Below are 15,707 nucleotides of genomic sequence, written 5' to 3' on the forward strand. Positions count from 1 at the left end.
TTACAATCCTATTGGCCAAAATGTGATTTAGTTTTAGCCAACTGGATTAGCCAAAGGACTCTGTTAAAAAAAGAATATAATAAACTATCTTAGATGGAGATTAACTAATTAGCGCCCTTTTTTATTAAGCATGTTTCGATTTAAAAATTGTATCGTTTACATTTTTCCAATAGCAACAGCACGGCGATGAAACATGTGAATTGCATTGCTGGGTTTTTGCTAGTGCAATTGGTATTTTCCAGAATTACAATTGTTGGCCTGCATCTTTTTTTGTTTTGTTTGCAGTTCTATGCTTTGTACCTTTTTGGTGAGGATTGGTATGGCTATGGGGATGAGGAGGCGATTATTAGAATTTGGGGTATATTTAAATCATTTTAAATACGCCCCTGAGTTCTACATTGCAGGTTGCAACAATTTGTAATCACCAATAAAGTTCTCTTAAGGGCCAGTTCACACTTGGGGTGCTTTTATAAGTAGTTTTTCTGCTCTTTGCTGATAGCCGGTATTCAGCAAAGCACTGCGGTAAATCCTTGCAGTGCCTGTGATGTGCGTATATCGCAAAAGTGCACTGCGTGTAACATTTTGCTGGCAGTTAGAACTCCATTCTCATTCTCTGGAATGAGACTGAAAAACGCAATCACTGTAACATGGAGCCACAATTGCTTGGTAGATATGCAATTACACTCCATAGGCGATTGCGATTTGCCTTTTGCGATCCCAGTGTTGAACCCGGCCTAAGGGGGACCAGCTGGATCCCAATTATTTATCAGGTGGTCGCTGTGTTCCCCGACTTTGCACTTGATGGTGTAAGAGTGGTACCCCTTAAGACCACCTATCCCCATCTTCCTTCTCCAAAACGCTATCCCCTATTCCTCTCTCACTCCTATTCCCTAACCCGCCCTAATAGAGTCTACCTTACCATGGTGGGCCGGCTTACAATCCTATTGGCCAAAATGTGATTTAGTTTTAGCCAACTGGATTAGCCAAAGGACTCTGTTAAAAAAAGAATATAATAAACTATCTTAGATGGAGATTAAGTAATCAGGGCCCTTTTTATTAAGCACGTTTCGATTTAAAAATTGTATCGTTCTAATTTTGCCAATAGCAACAGCACGGCGATGAACATGTGAATTGCATTGCCGGGTTTTTGCTAGTGCAATTGGTATTATCCAGAATTACAATTGTTCGCCTGCATCTTTTTTTGTTTTGTTTGCGTTTCTATGCTTTGACCCTTTTTGGTGAGGATTGGTATGGCTATGGGGAGGAGGAGGCCATTATTAGAATTTGGGGGTATATTTAAATCATTTTAAATATGCCCCTGAGTTCTACTCTGCAGGTTGCAACAATTTGTAATCACCAATAAAGTTCTCTTAAGGGCCAGTTTACACTTGGGGTGCTTTAATAAGTAGTTTTTCTGCTCTTTGCTGATAGCCGGTATTCAGCAAAGCACTGCGGTAAATCCTTGCAGTGCCTGTGATGTGCGTATATCGCAAAAGTGCACTGCGTGCAACATTTTGCTGGCAGTTAGAAGCCATTCTCATTCTCTGGAATGAGACAGAAAAACGCAATCACTGTAACATGGAGCCACAATTGCTTGGTAGAAATGCAATTACACTCCATAGGTGATTGCGATTTGCCTTTTGCAATCCCAGTATTGAACCCGGCCTCAGGGGGACCAGCTGGATCCCAATTATTTATCAGGTGGTGGTTGTGTTCCCCGACTTTGCACTTGATGGTGTAAGAGTGGAACCCTTTAAGACCACCTATCCCCCTCTTCCCTCTCCAAAACGCTATACTCTATTCCTCTCTCACTCCCATCACCTAACCCGCCCTAATAGAGTCTACCTTACCATGGTGGGCCGGCTTTCAATCCTATTGGCCAAAATGTGATTTAGTTTTAGCCAACTGGATTAGCCAAAGGACTCTGTTAAAAAAAGAATATAATAAACTATCTTAGATGGAGATTAACTAATTAGCGCCCTTTTTTATTAATCATGTTTCGATTTAAAAATTGTATCGTTTACATTTTTCCAATAGCAACAGCACGGCGATGAACATGTGAATTGCATTGCCGGGTTTTTGCTAGTGCAATTGGTATTTTCCAGAATTACAATTGTTGGCCTGCATCTTTTTTTGTTTTGTTTGCAGTTCTATGCTTTGTACCTTTTTGGTGAGGATTGGTATGACTATGGGGAGGAGGAGGCGATTATTAGAATTTGGGGGTATATTTAAATAATTTTAAATACGCCCCTGAGTTCTACATTGCAGGTTGCAACAATTTGTAATCACCAATAAAGTTCTCTTAAGGGCCAGTTCACACTTGGGGTGCTTTTATAAGTAGTTTTTCTGCTCTTTGCTGATAGCCGGTATTGAGCAAAGCACTGCGGTAAATCCTTGCAGTGCCTGTGATGTGCGTATATCGCAAAAGTGCACTGCGTGTAACATTTTGCTGGCAGTTAGAACGCCATTCTCATTCTCTGGAATGAGACTGAAAAACGCAATCACTGTAACATGGAGCCACAATTGCTTGGTAGATATGCAATTACACTCCATAGGCGATTGCGATTTGCCTTTTGCGATCCCAGTGTTGAACCCGGCCTAAGGGGGACCAGCTGGATCCCAATTATTTATCAGGTGGTCGCTGTGTTCCCCGACTTTGCACTTGATGGTGTAAGAGTGGTACCCCTTAAGACCACCTATCCCCATCTTCCTTCTCCAAAACGCTATCCCCTATTCCTCTCTCACTCCTATTCCCTAACCCGCCCTAATAGAGTCTACCTTACCATGGTGGGCCGGCTTACAATCCTATTGGCCAAAATGTGATTTAGTTTTAGCCAACTGGATTAGCCAAAGGACTCTGTTAAAAAAAGAATATAATAAACTATCTTAGATGGAGATTAAGTAATTAGGGCCCTTTTTATTAAGCACGTTTCGATTTAAAAATTGTATCGTTCCCATTTTGCCAATAGCAACAGCACGGCGATGAACATGTGAATTGCATTGCCGGGTTTTTGCTAGTGCAATTGGTATTATCCAGAATTACAATTGTTGGCCTGCATCTTTTTTTGTTTTGTTTGCGTTTCTATGCTTTGACCCTTTTTGGTGAGGATTGGTATGGCTATGGGGAGGAGGAGGCCATTATTAGAATTTGGGGGTATATTTAAATCATTTGAAATATGCCCCTGAGTTCTACTCTGCAGGTTGCAACAATTTGTAATCACCAATAAAGTTCTCTTAAGGGCCAGTTTACACTTGGGGTGCTTTAATAAGTAGTTTTTCTGCTCTTTGCTGATAGCCGGTATTCAGCAAAGCACTGCGGTAAATCCTTGCAGTGCCTGTGATGTGCGTATATCGCAAAAGTGCACTGCGTGCAACATTTTGCTGGCAGTTAGAAGCCATTCTCATTCTCTGGAATGAGACAGAAAAACGCAATCACTGTAACATGGAGCCACAATTGCTTGGTAGAAATGCAATTACACTCCATAGGTGATTGCGATTTGCCTTTTGCAATCCCAGTATTGAACCCGGCCTAAGGGGGACCAGCTAGATCCCAATTATTTATCAGGTGGTCGTTGTGTTCCCCGACTTTGCACTTGATGGTGTAAGAGTGGAACCCTTTAAGACCACCTATCCCCCTCTTCCCTCTCCAAAACGCTATACTCTATTCCTCTCTCACTCCCATCACCTAACCCGCCCTAATAGAGTCTACCTTACCATGGTGGGCCTGCTTACAATCCTATTGGCCAAAATGTGATTTAGTTTTAGCCAACTGGATTAGCCAAAGGACTCTGTTAAAAAAAGAATATAATAAACTATCTTAGATGGAGATTAAGTAATTAGGGCCCTTTTTTATTAAGCACGTTTCGATTTAAAAATTGTATCGTTCCCATTTTGCCAATAGCAACAGCACGGCGATGAACATGTGAATTGCATTGCCGGGTTTTTGCTAGTGCAATTGGTATTTTCCAGAATTACAATTGTTGGCCTGCATCTTTTTTTGTTTTGTTTGCGTTTCTATGCTTTGACCCTTTTTGGTGAGGATTGGTATGGCTATGGGGAGGAGGAGGCCATTATTAGAATTTGGGGGTATATTTAAATCATTTTAAATATGCCCCTGAGTTCTACTCTGCAGGTTGCAACAATTTGTAATCACCAATAAAGTTCTCTTAAGGGCCAGTTTACACTTGGGGTGCTTTAATAAGTAGTTTTTCTGCTCTTTGCTGATAGCCGGTATTCAGCAAAGCACTGCGGTAAATCCTTGCAGTGCCTGTGATGTGCGTATATCGCAAAAGTGCACTGCGTGCAACATTTTGCTGGCAGTTAGAAGCCATTCTCATTCTCTGGAATGAGACAGAAAAACGCAATCACTGTAACATGGAGCCACAATTGCTTGGTAGAAATGCAATTACACTCCATAGGTGATTGCGATTTGCCTTTTGCAATCCCAGTATTGAACCCGGCCTCAGGGGGACCAGCTGGATCCCAATTATTTATCAGGTGGTGGTTGTGTTCCCCGACTTTGCACTTGATGGTGTAAGAGTGGAACCCTTTAAGACCACCTATCCCCCTCTTCCCTCTCCAAAACGCTATACTCTATTCCTCTCTCACTCCCATCACCTAACCCGCCCTAATAGAGTCTACCTTACCATGGTGGGCCGGCTTACAATCCTATTGGCCAAAATGTGATTTAGTTTTAGCCAACTGGATTAGCCAAAGGACTCTGTTAAAAAAAGAATATAATACACTATCTTAGATGGAGATTAACTAATTAGCGCCCTTTTTTATTAAGCATGTTTCGATTTAAAAATTGTATCGTTTACATGTTTCCAATAGCAACAGCACGGCGATGAACATGTGAATTGCATTGCCGGGTTTTTGCTAGTGCAATTGGTATTTTCCAGAATTACAATTGTTGGCCTGCATCTTTTTTTGTTTTGTTTGCAGTTCTATGCTTTGTACCTTTTTGGTGAGGATTGGTATGGCTATGGGGAGGAGGAGGCGATTATTAGAATTTGGGGGTATATTTAAATCATTTTAAATACGCCCCTGAGTTCTACATTGCAGGTTGCAACAATTTGTAATCACCAATAAAGTTCTCTTAAGGGCCAGTTCACACTTGGGGTGCTTTTATAAGTAGTTTTTCTGCTCTTTGCTGATAGCCGGTATTGAGCAAAGCACTGCGGTAAATCCTTGCAGTGCCTGTGATGTGAGTATATCGCAAAAGTGCACTGCGTGTAACATTTTGCTGGCAGTTAGAACGCCATTCTCATTCTCTGGAATGAGACTGAAAAACGCAATCACTGTAACATGGAGCCACAATTGCTTGGTAGATATGCAATTACACTCCATAGGCGATTGCGATTTGCCTTTTGCGATCCCAGTGTTGAACCCGGCCTAAGGGGGACCAGCTGGATCCCAATTATTTATCAGGTGGTCGCTGTGTTCCCCGACTTTGCACTTGATGGTGTAAGAGTGGTACCCCTTAAGACCACCTATCCCCATCTTCCTTCTCCAAAACGCTATCCCCTATTCCTCTCTCACTCCTATTCCCTAACCCGCCCTAATAGAGTCTACCTTACCATGGTGGGCCGGCTTACAATCCTATTGGCCAAAATGTGATTTAGTTTTAGCCAACTGGATTAGCCAAAGGACTCTGTTAAAAAAAGAATATAATAAACTATCTTAGATGGAGATTAAGTAATTAGGGCCCTTTTTATTAAGCACGTTTCGATTTAAAAATTGTATCGTTCCCATTTTGCCAATAGCAACAGCACGGCGATGAACATGTGAATTGCATTGCCGGGTTTTTGCTAGTGCAATTGGTATTATCCAGAATTACAATTGTTGGCCTGCATCTTTTTTTGTTTTGTTTGCGTTTCTATGCTTTGACCCTTTTTGGTGAGGATTGGTATGGCTATGGGGAGGAGGAGGCCATTATTAGAATTTGGGGGTATATTTAAATCATTTTAAATATGCCCCTGAGTTCTACTCTGCAGGTTGCAACAATTTGTAATCACCAATAAAGTTCTCTTAAGGGCCAGTTTACACTTGGGGTGCTTTAACCTCCTCGGCGTTCTATTGAGATCGCCAGGGAGGCTGCGGGAGGGTTTTTTTTTAATTAAAAAAAAACTATTTCATGCAGCCAACTGAAAGTTGGCTGCATGAAAGCCCACTAGAGGGCGCTCCGGAGGCGTTCTTCCGATCGCCTCCGGCGCCCATAATAAACAAGGAAGGCCGCAATGAGCGGCCTTCCTTGTTTTGCTTAGATCGTCGCCATGGCGACGAGCGGAGTGACGTCATGGACGTCAGCCGACGTCCTGACGTCAGCCGCCTCCGATCCAGCCCTTAGCGCTGCCCGGAACTTTTTGTTCCGGCTGCGCAGGGCTCAGGCGGCTAGGGGGGCCCTCTTTCGCCGCTGCTCGCGGCGAATCGCCGCAGAGCGGCGGCGATCAGGCAGCACACGCGGCTGGCAAAGTGCCGGCTGCGTGTGCTGCACTTTATTTGATAAAAATCGGCCCAGCAGGGCCTGAGCGGCAGCCTCCGGCGGTGATGGACGAGCTGAGCTCGTCCATACCGCTCAGGAGGTTAATAAGTAGTTTTTCTGCTCTTTGCTGATAGCCGGTATTCAGCAAAGCACTGCGGTAAATCCTTGCAGTGCCTGTGATGTGCGTATATCGCAAAAGTGCACTGCGTGCAACATTTTGCTGGCAGTTAGAAGCCATTCTCATTCTCTGGAATGAGACAGAAAAACGCAATCACTGTAACATGGAGCCACAATTGCTTGGTAGAAATGCAATTACACTCCATAGGTGATTGCGATTTGCCTTTTGCAATCCCAGTATTGAACCCGGCCTAAGGGGGACCAGCTGGATCCCAATTATTTATCAGGTGGTCGTTGTGTTCCCCGACTTTGCACTTGATGGTGTAAGAGTGGAACCCTTTAAGACCACCTATCCCCCTCTTCCCTCTCCAAAACGCTATACTCTATTCCTCTCTCACTCCCATCACCTAACCCGCCCTAATAGAGTCTACCTTACCATGGTGGGCCTGCTTACAATCCTATTGGCCAAAATGTGATTTAGTTTTAGCCAACTGGATTAGCCAAAGGACTCTGTTAAAAAAAGAATATAATAAACTATCTTAGATGGAGATTAAGTAATTAGGGCCCTTTTTTATTAAGCACGTTTCGATTTAAAAATTGTATCGTTCCCATTTTGCCAATAGCAACAGCACGGCGATGAACATGTGAATTGCATTGCCTCGTTTTTGCTAGTGCAATTGGTATTTTCCAGAATTACAATTGTTGGCCTGCATCTTTTTTTGTTTTGTTTGCGTTTCTATGCTTTGACCCTTTTTGGTGAGGATTGGTATGGCTATGGGGAGGAGGAGGCCATTATTAGAATTTGGGGGTATATTTAAATCATTTTAAATATGCCCCTGAGTTCTACTCTGCAGGTTGCAACAATTTGTAATCACCAATAAAGTTCTCTTAAGGGCCAGTTTACACTTGGGGTGCTTTAATAAGTAGTTTTTCTGCTCTTTGCTGATAGCCGGTATTCAGCAAAGCACTGCGGTAAATCCTTGCAGTGCCTGTGATGTGCGTATATCGCAAAAGTGCACTGCGTGCAACATTTTGCTGGCAGTTAGAAGCCATTCTCATTCTCTGGAATGAGACAGAAAAACGCAATCACTGTAACATGGAGCCACAATTGCTTGGTAGAAATGCAATTACACTCCATAGGTGATTGCGATTTGCCTTTTGCAATCCCAGTATTGAACCCGGCCTCAGGGGGACCAGCTGGATCCCAATTATTTATCAGGTGGTGGTTGTGTTCCCCGACTTTGCACTTGATGGTGTAAGAGTGGAACCCTTTAAGACCACCTATCCCCCTCTTCCCTCTCCAAAACGCTATACTCTATTCCTCTCTCACTCCCATCACCTAACCCGCCCTAATAGAGTCTACCTTACCACGGTGGGCCGGCTTTCAATCCTATTGGCCAAAATGTGATTTAGTTTTAGCCAACTGGATTAGCCAAAGGACTCTGTTAAAAAAAGAATATAATAAACTATCTTAGATGGAGATTAACTAATTAGCGCCCTTTTTTATTAATCATGTTTCGATTTAAAAATTGTATCGTTTACATTTTTCCAATAGCAACAGCACGGCGATGAACATGTGAATTGCATTGCCGGGTTTTTGCTAGTGCAATTGGTATTTTCCAGAATTACAATTGTTGGCCTGCATCTTTTTTTGTTTTGTTTGCAGTTCTATGCTTTGTACCTTTTTGGTGAGGATTGGTATGACTATGGGGAGGAGGAGGCGATTATTAGAATTTGGGGGTATATTTAAATCATTTTAAATACGCCCCTGAGTTCTACATTGCAGGTTGCAACAATTTGTAATCACCAATAAAGTTCTCTTAAGGGCCAGTTCACACTTGGGGTGCTTTTATAAGTAGTTTTTCTGCTCTTTGCTGATAGCCGGTATTGAGCAAAGCACTGCGGTAAATCCTTGCAGTGCCTGTGATGTGCGTATATCGCAAAAGTGCACTGCGTGTAACATTTTGCTGGCAGTTAGAACGCCATTCTCATTCTCTGGAATGAGACTGAAAAACGCAATCACTGTAACATGGAGCCACAATTGCTTGGTAGATATGCAATTACACTCCATAGGCGATTGCGATTTGCCTTTTGCGATCCCAGTGTTGAACCCGGCCTAAGGGGGACCAGCTGGATCCCAATTATTTATCAGGTGGTCGCTGTGTTCCCCGACTTTGCACTTGATGGTGTAAGAGTGGTACCCCTTAAGACCACCTATCCCCATCTTCCTTCTCCAAAACGCTATCCCCTATTCCTCTCTCACTCCTATTCCCTAACCCGCCCTAATAGAGTCTACCTTACCATGGTGGGCCGGCTTACAATCCTATTGGCCAAAATGTGATTTAGTTTTAGCCAACTGGATTAGCCAAAGGACTCTGTTAAAAAAAGAATATAATAAACTATCTTAGATGGAGATTAAGTAATTAGGGCCCTTTTTATTAAGCACGTTTCGATTTAAAAATTGTATCGTTCCCATTTTGCCAATAGCAACAGCACGGCGATGAACATGTGAATTGCATTGCCGGGTTTTTGCTAGTGCAATTGGTATTATCCAGAATTACAATTGTTGGCCTGCATCTTTTTTTGTTTTGTTTGCGTTTCTATGCTTTGACCCTTTTTGGTGAGGATTGGTATGGCTATGGGGAGGAGGAGGCCATTATTAGAATTTGGGGGTATATTTAAATCATTTGAAATATGCCCCTGAGTTCTACTCTGCAGGTTGCAACAATTTGTAATCACCAATAAAGTTCTCTTAAGGGCCAGTTTACACTTGGGGTGCTTTAATAAGTAGTTTTTCTGCTCTTTGCTGATAGCCGGTATTCAGCAAAGCACTGCGGTAAATCCTTGCAGTGCCTGTGATGTGCGTATATCGCAAAAGTGCACTGCGTGCAACATTTTGCTGGCAGTTAGAAGCCATTCTCATTCTCTGGAATGAGACAGAAAAACGCAATCACTGTAACATGGAGCCACAATTGCTTGGTAGAAATGCAATTACACTCCATAGGTGATTGCGATTTGCCTTTTGCAATCCCAGTATTGAACCCGGCCTCAGGGGGACCAGCTGGATCCCAATTATTTATCAGGTGGTGGTTGTGTTCCCCGACTTTGCACTTGATGGTGTAAGAGTGGAACCCTTTAAGACCACCTATCCCCCTCTTCCCTCTCCAAAACGCTATACTCTATTCCTCTCTCACTCCCATCACCTAACCCGCCCTAATAGAGTCTACCTTACCATGGTGGGCCGGCTTACAATCCTATTGGCCAAAATGTGATTTAGTTTTAGCCAACTGGATTAGCCAAAGGACTCTGTTAAAAAAAGAATATAATAAACTATCTTAGATGGAGATTAACTAATTAGCGCCCTTTTTTATTAAGCATGTTTCGATTTAAAAATTGTATCGTTTACATATTTCCAATAGCAACAGCACGGCGATGAACATGTGAATTGCATTGCCGGGTTTTTGCTAGTGCAATTGGTATTTTCCAGAATTACAATTGTTGGCCTGCATCTTTTTTTGTTTTGTTTGCAGTTCTATGCTTTGTACCTTTTTGGTGAGGATTGGTATGGCTATGGGGAGGAGGAGGCGATTATTAGAATTTGGGGGTATATTTAAATCATTTTAAATACGCCCCTGAGTTCTACATTGCAGGTTGCAACAATTTGTAATCACCAATAAAGTTCTCTTAAGGGCCAGTTCACACTTGGGGTGCTTTTATAAGTAGTTTTTCTGCTCTTTGCTGATAGCCGGTATTGAGCAAAGCACTGCGGTAAATCCTTGCAGTGCCTGTGATGTGCGTATATCGCAAAAGTGCACTGCGTGTAACATTTTGCTGGCAGTTAGAACGCCATTCTCATTCTCTGGAATGAGACTGAAAAACGCAATCACTGTAACATGGAGCCACAATTGCTTGGTAGATATGCAATTACACTCCATAGGCGATTGCGATTTGCCTTTTGCGATCCCAGTGTTGAACCCGGCCTAAGGGGGACCAGCTGGATCCCAATTATTTATCAGGTGGTCGCTGTGTTCCCCGACTTTGCACTTGATGGTGTAAGAGTGGTACCCCTTAAGACCACCTATCCCCATCTTCCTTCTCCAAAACGCTATCCCCTATTCCTCTCTCACTCCTATTCCCTAACCCGCCCTAATAGAGTCTACCTTACCATGGTGGGCCGGCTTACAATCCTATTGGCCAAAATGTGATTTAGTTTTAGCCAACTGGATTAGCCAAAGGACTCTGTTAAAAAAAGAATATAATAAACTATCTTAGATGGAGATTAAGTAATTAAGGCCCTTTTTATTAAGCACGTTTCGATTTAAAAATTGTATCGTTCCCATTTTGCCAATAGCAACAGCACGGCGATGAACATGTGAATTGCATTGCCGGGTTTTTGCTAGTGCAATTGGTATTATCCAGAATTACAATTGTTGGCCTGCATCTTTTTTTGTTTTGTTTGCGATTCTATGCTTTGACCCTTTTTGGTGAGGATTGGTATGGCTATGGGGAGGAGGAGGCCATTATTAGAATTTGGGGGTATATTTAAATCATTTTAAATATGCCCCTGAGTTCTACTCTGCAGGTTGCAACAATTTGTAATCACCAATAAAGTTCTCTTAAGGGCCAGTTTACACTTGGGGTGCTTTAATAAGTAGTTTTTCTGCTCTTTGCTGATAGCCGGTATTCAGCAAAGCACTGCGGTAAATCCTTGCAGTGCCTGTGATGTGCGTATATCGCAAAAGTGCACTGCGTGCAACATTTTGCTGGCAGTTAGAAGCCATTCTCATTCTCTGGAATGAGACAGAAAAACGCAATCACTGTAACATGGAGCCACAATTGCTTGGTAGAAATGCAATTACACTCCATAGGTGATTGCGATTTGCCTTTTGCAATCCCAGTATTGAACCCGGCCTAAGGGGGACCAGCTGGATCCCAATTATTTATCAGGTGGTCGTTGTGTTCCCCGACTTTGCACTTGATGGTGTAAGAGTGGAACCCTTTAAGACCACCTATCCCCCTCTTCCCTCTCCAAAACGCTATACTCTATTCCTCTCTCACTCCCATCACCTAACCCGCCCTAATAGAGTCTACCTTACCATGGTGGGCCTGCTTACAATCCTATTGGCCAAAATGTGATTTAGTTTTAGCCAACTGGATTAGCCAAAGGACTCTGTTAAAAAAAGAATATAATAAACTATCTTAGATGGAGATTAAGTAATTAGGGCCCTTTTTTATTAAGCACGTTTCGATTTAAAAATTGTATCGTTCCCATTTTGCCAATAGCAACAGCACGGCGATGAACATGTGAATTGCATTGCCGGGTTTTTGCTAGTGCAATTGGTATTTTCCAGAATTACAATTGTTGGCCTGCATCTTTTTTTGTTTTGTTTGCGTTTCTATGCTTTGACCCTTTTTGGTGAGGATTGGTATGGCTATGGGGAGGAGGAGGCCATTATTAGAATTTGGGGGTATATTTAAATCATTTTAAATATGCCCCTGAGTTCTACTCTGCAGGTTGCAACAATTTGTAATCACCAATAAAGTTCTCTTAAGCGCCAGTTTACACTTGGGGTGCTTTAATAAGTAGTTTTTCTGCTCTTTGCTGATAGCCGGTATTCAGCAAAGCACTGCGGTAAATCCTTGCAGTGCCTGTGATGTGCGTATATCGCAAAAGTGCACTGCGTGCAACATTTTGCTGGCAGTTAGAAGCCATTCTCATTCTCTGGAATGAGACAGAAAAACGCAATCACTGTAACATGGAGCCACAATTGCTTGGTAGAAATGCAATTACACTCCATAGGTGATTGCGATTTGCCTTTTGCAATCCCAGTATTGAACCCGGCCTCAGGGGGACCAGCTGGATCCCAATTATTTATCAGGTGGTGGTTGTGTTCCCCGACTTTGCACTTGATGGTGTAAGAGTGGAACCCTTTAAGACCACCTATCCCCCTCTTCCCTCTCCAAAACGCTATACTCTATTCCTCTCTCACTCCCATCACCTAACCCGCCCTAATAGAGTCTACCTTACCATGGTGGGCCGGCTTACAATCCTATTGGCCAAAATGTGATTTAGTTTTAGCCAACTGGATTAGCCAAAGGACTCTGTTAAAAAAAAGAATATAATAAACTATCTTAGATGGAGATTAACTAATTAGCGCCCTTTTTTATTAAGCATGTTTCGATTTAAAAATTGTATCGTTTACATATTTCCAATAGCAACAGCACGGCGATGAACATGTGAATTGCATTGCCGGGTTTTTGCTAGTGCAATTGGTATTTTCCAGAATTACAATTGTTGGCCTGCATCTTTTTTTGTTTTGTTTGCGTTTCTATGCTTTGACCCTTTTTGGTGAGGATTGGTATGGCTATGGGGAGGAGGAGGCCATTATTAGAATTTGGGGGTATATTTAAATCATTTGAAATATGCCCCTGAGTTCTACTCTGCAGGTTGCAACAATTTGTAATCACCAATAAAGTTCTCTTAAGGGCCAGTTTACACTTGGGGTGCTTTAATAAGTAGTTTTTCTGCTCTTTGCTGATAGCCGGTATTCAGCAAAGCACTGCGGTAAATCCTTGCAGTGCCTGTGATGTGCGTATATCGCAAAAGTGCACTGCGTGCAACATTTTGCTGGCAGTTAGAAGCCATTCTCATTCTCTGGAATGAGACAGAAAAACGCAATCACTGTAACATGGAGCCACAATTGCTTGGTAGAAATGCAATTACACTCCATAGGTGATTGCGATTTGCCTTTTGCAATCCCAGTATTGAACCCGGCCTCAGGGGGACCAGCTGGATCCCAATTATTTATCAGGTGGTGGTTGTGTTCCCCGACTTTGCACTTGATGGTGTAAGAGTGGAACCCTTTAAGACCACCTATCCCCCTCTTCCCTCTCCAAAACGCTATACTCTATTCCTCTCTCACTCCCATCACCTAACCCGCCCTAATAGAGTCTACCTTACCATGGTGGGCCAGCTTACAATCCTATTGGCCAAAATGTGATTTAGTTTTAGCCAACTGGATTAGCCAAAGGACTCTGTTAAAAATAGAATATAATAAACTATCTTAGATGGAGATTAACTAATTAGCGCCCTTTTTTATTAAGCATGTTTCGATTTAAAAATTGTATCGTTTACATTTTTCCAATAGCAACAGCACGGCGATGAACATGTGAATTGCATTGCCGGGTTTTTGCTAGTGCAATTGGTATTTTCCAGAATTACAATTGTTGGCCTGCATCTTTTTTTTGTTTTGTTTGCAGTTCTATGCTTTGTACCTTTTTGGTGAGGATTGGTATGGCTATGGGGAGGAGGAGGCGATTATTAGAATTTGGGGGTATATTTAAATCATTTTAAATACGCCCCTGAGTTCTACATTGCAGGTTGCAACAATTTGTAATCACCAATAAAGTTCTCTTAAGGGCCAGTTCACACTTGGGGTGCTTTTATAAGTAGTTTTTCTGCTCTTTGCTGATAGCCGGTATTGAGCAAAGCACTGCGGTAAATCCTTGCAGTGCCTGTGATGTGCGTATATCGCAAAAGTGCACTGCGTGTAACATTTTGCTGGCAGTTAGAACGCCATTCTCATTCTCTGGAATGAGACTGAAAAACGCAATCACTGTAACATGGAGCCACAATTGCTTGGTAGATATGCAATTACACTCCATAGGCGATTGCGATTTGCCTTTTGCGATCCCAGTGTTGAACCCGGCCTAAGGGGGACCAGCTGGATCCCAATTATTTATCAGGTGGTCGCTGTGTTCCCCGACTTTGCACTTGATGGTGTAAGAGTGGTACCCCTTAAGACCACCTATCCCCATCTTCCTTCTCCAAAACGCTATCCCCTATTCCTCTCTCACTCCTATTCCCTAACCCGCCCTAATAGAGTCTACCTTACCATGGTGGGCCGGCTTACAATCCTATTGGCCAAAATGTGATTTAGTTTTAGCCAACTGGATTAGCCAAAGGACTCTGTTAAAAAAAGAATATAATAAACTATCTTAGATGGAGATTAAGTAATCAGGGCCCTTTTTATTAAGCACGTTTCGATTTAAAAATTGTATCGTTCTAATTTTGCCAATAGCAACAGCACGGCGATGAACATGTGAATTGCATTGCCGGGTTTTTGCTAGTGCAATTGGTATTATCCAGAATTACAATTGTTGGCCTGCATCTTTTTTTGTTTTGTTTGCGTTTCTATGCTTTGACCCTTTTTGGTGAGGATTGGTATGGCTATGGGGAGGAGGAGGCCATTATTAGAATTTGGGGGTATATTTAAATCATTTGAAATATGCCCCTGAGTTCTACTCTGCAGGTTGCAACAATTTGTAATCACCAATAAAGTTCTCTTAAGGGCCAGTTTACACTTGGGGTGCTTTAATAAGTAGTTTTTCTGCTCTTTGCTGATAGCCGGTATTCAGCAAAGCACTGCGGTAAATCCTTGCAGTGCCTGTGATGTGCGTATATCGCAAAAGTGCACTGCGTGCAACATTTTGCTGGCAGTTAGAAGCCATTCTCATTCTCTGGAATGAGACAGAAAAACGCAATCACTGTAACATGGAGCCACAATTGCTTGGTAGAAATGCAATTACACTCCATAGGTGAATGCGATTTGCCTTTTGCAATCCCAGTATTGAACCCGGCCTCAGGGGGACCAGCTGGATCCCAATTATTTATCAGGTGGTGGTTGTGTTCCCCGACTTTGCACTTGATGGTGTAAGAGTGGAACCCTTTAAGACCACCTATCCCCCTCTTCCCTCTCCAAAACGCTATACTCTATTCCTCTCTCACTCCCATCACCTAACCCGCCCTAATAGAGTCTACCTTACCATGGTGGGCCGGCTTTCAATCCTATTGGCCAAAATGTGATTTAGTTTTAGCCAACTGGATTAGCCAAAGGACTCTGTTAAAAAAAGAATATAATAAACTATCTTAGATGGAGATTAAGTAATTAGGGCCCTTTTTTATTAAGCACGTTTCGATTTAAAAATTGTATCGTTCCCATTTTGCCAATTGCAACAGCACGGCGATGAACATGTGAATTGCATTGCCGGGTTCTTGCTAGTGCAATTGGTATTTTCCAGAATTACAATTGTTGGCCTGCATCTT

Source organism: Hyperolius riggenbachi, chromosome 12 (assembly GCF_040937935.1).
Source record: "Hyperolius riggenbachi isolate aHypRig1 chromosome 12, aHypRig1.pri, whole genome shotgun sequence".
Lineage (NCBI taxonomy): Eukaryota > Metazoa > Chordata > Amphibia > Anura > Hyperoliidae > Hyperolius > Hyperolius riggenbachi.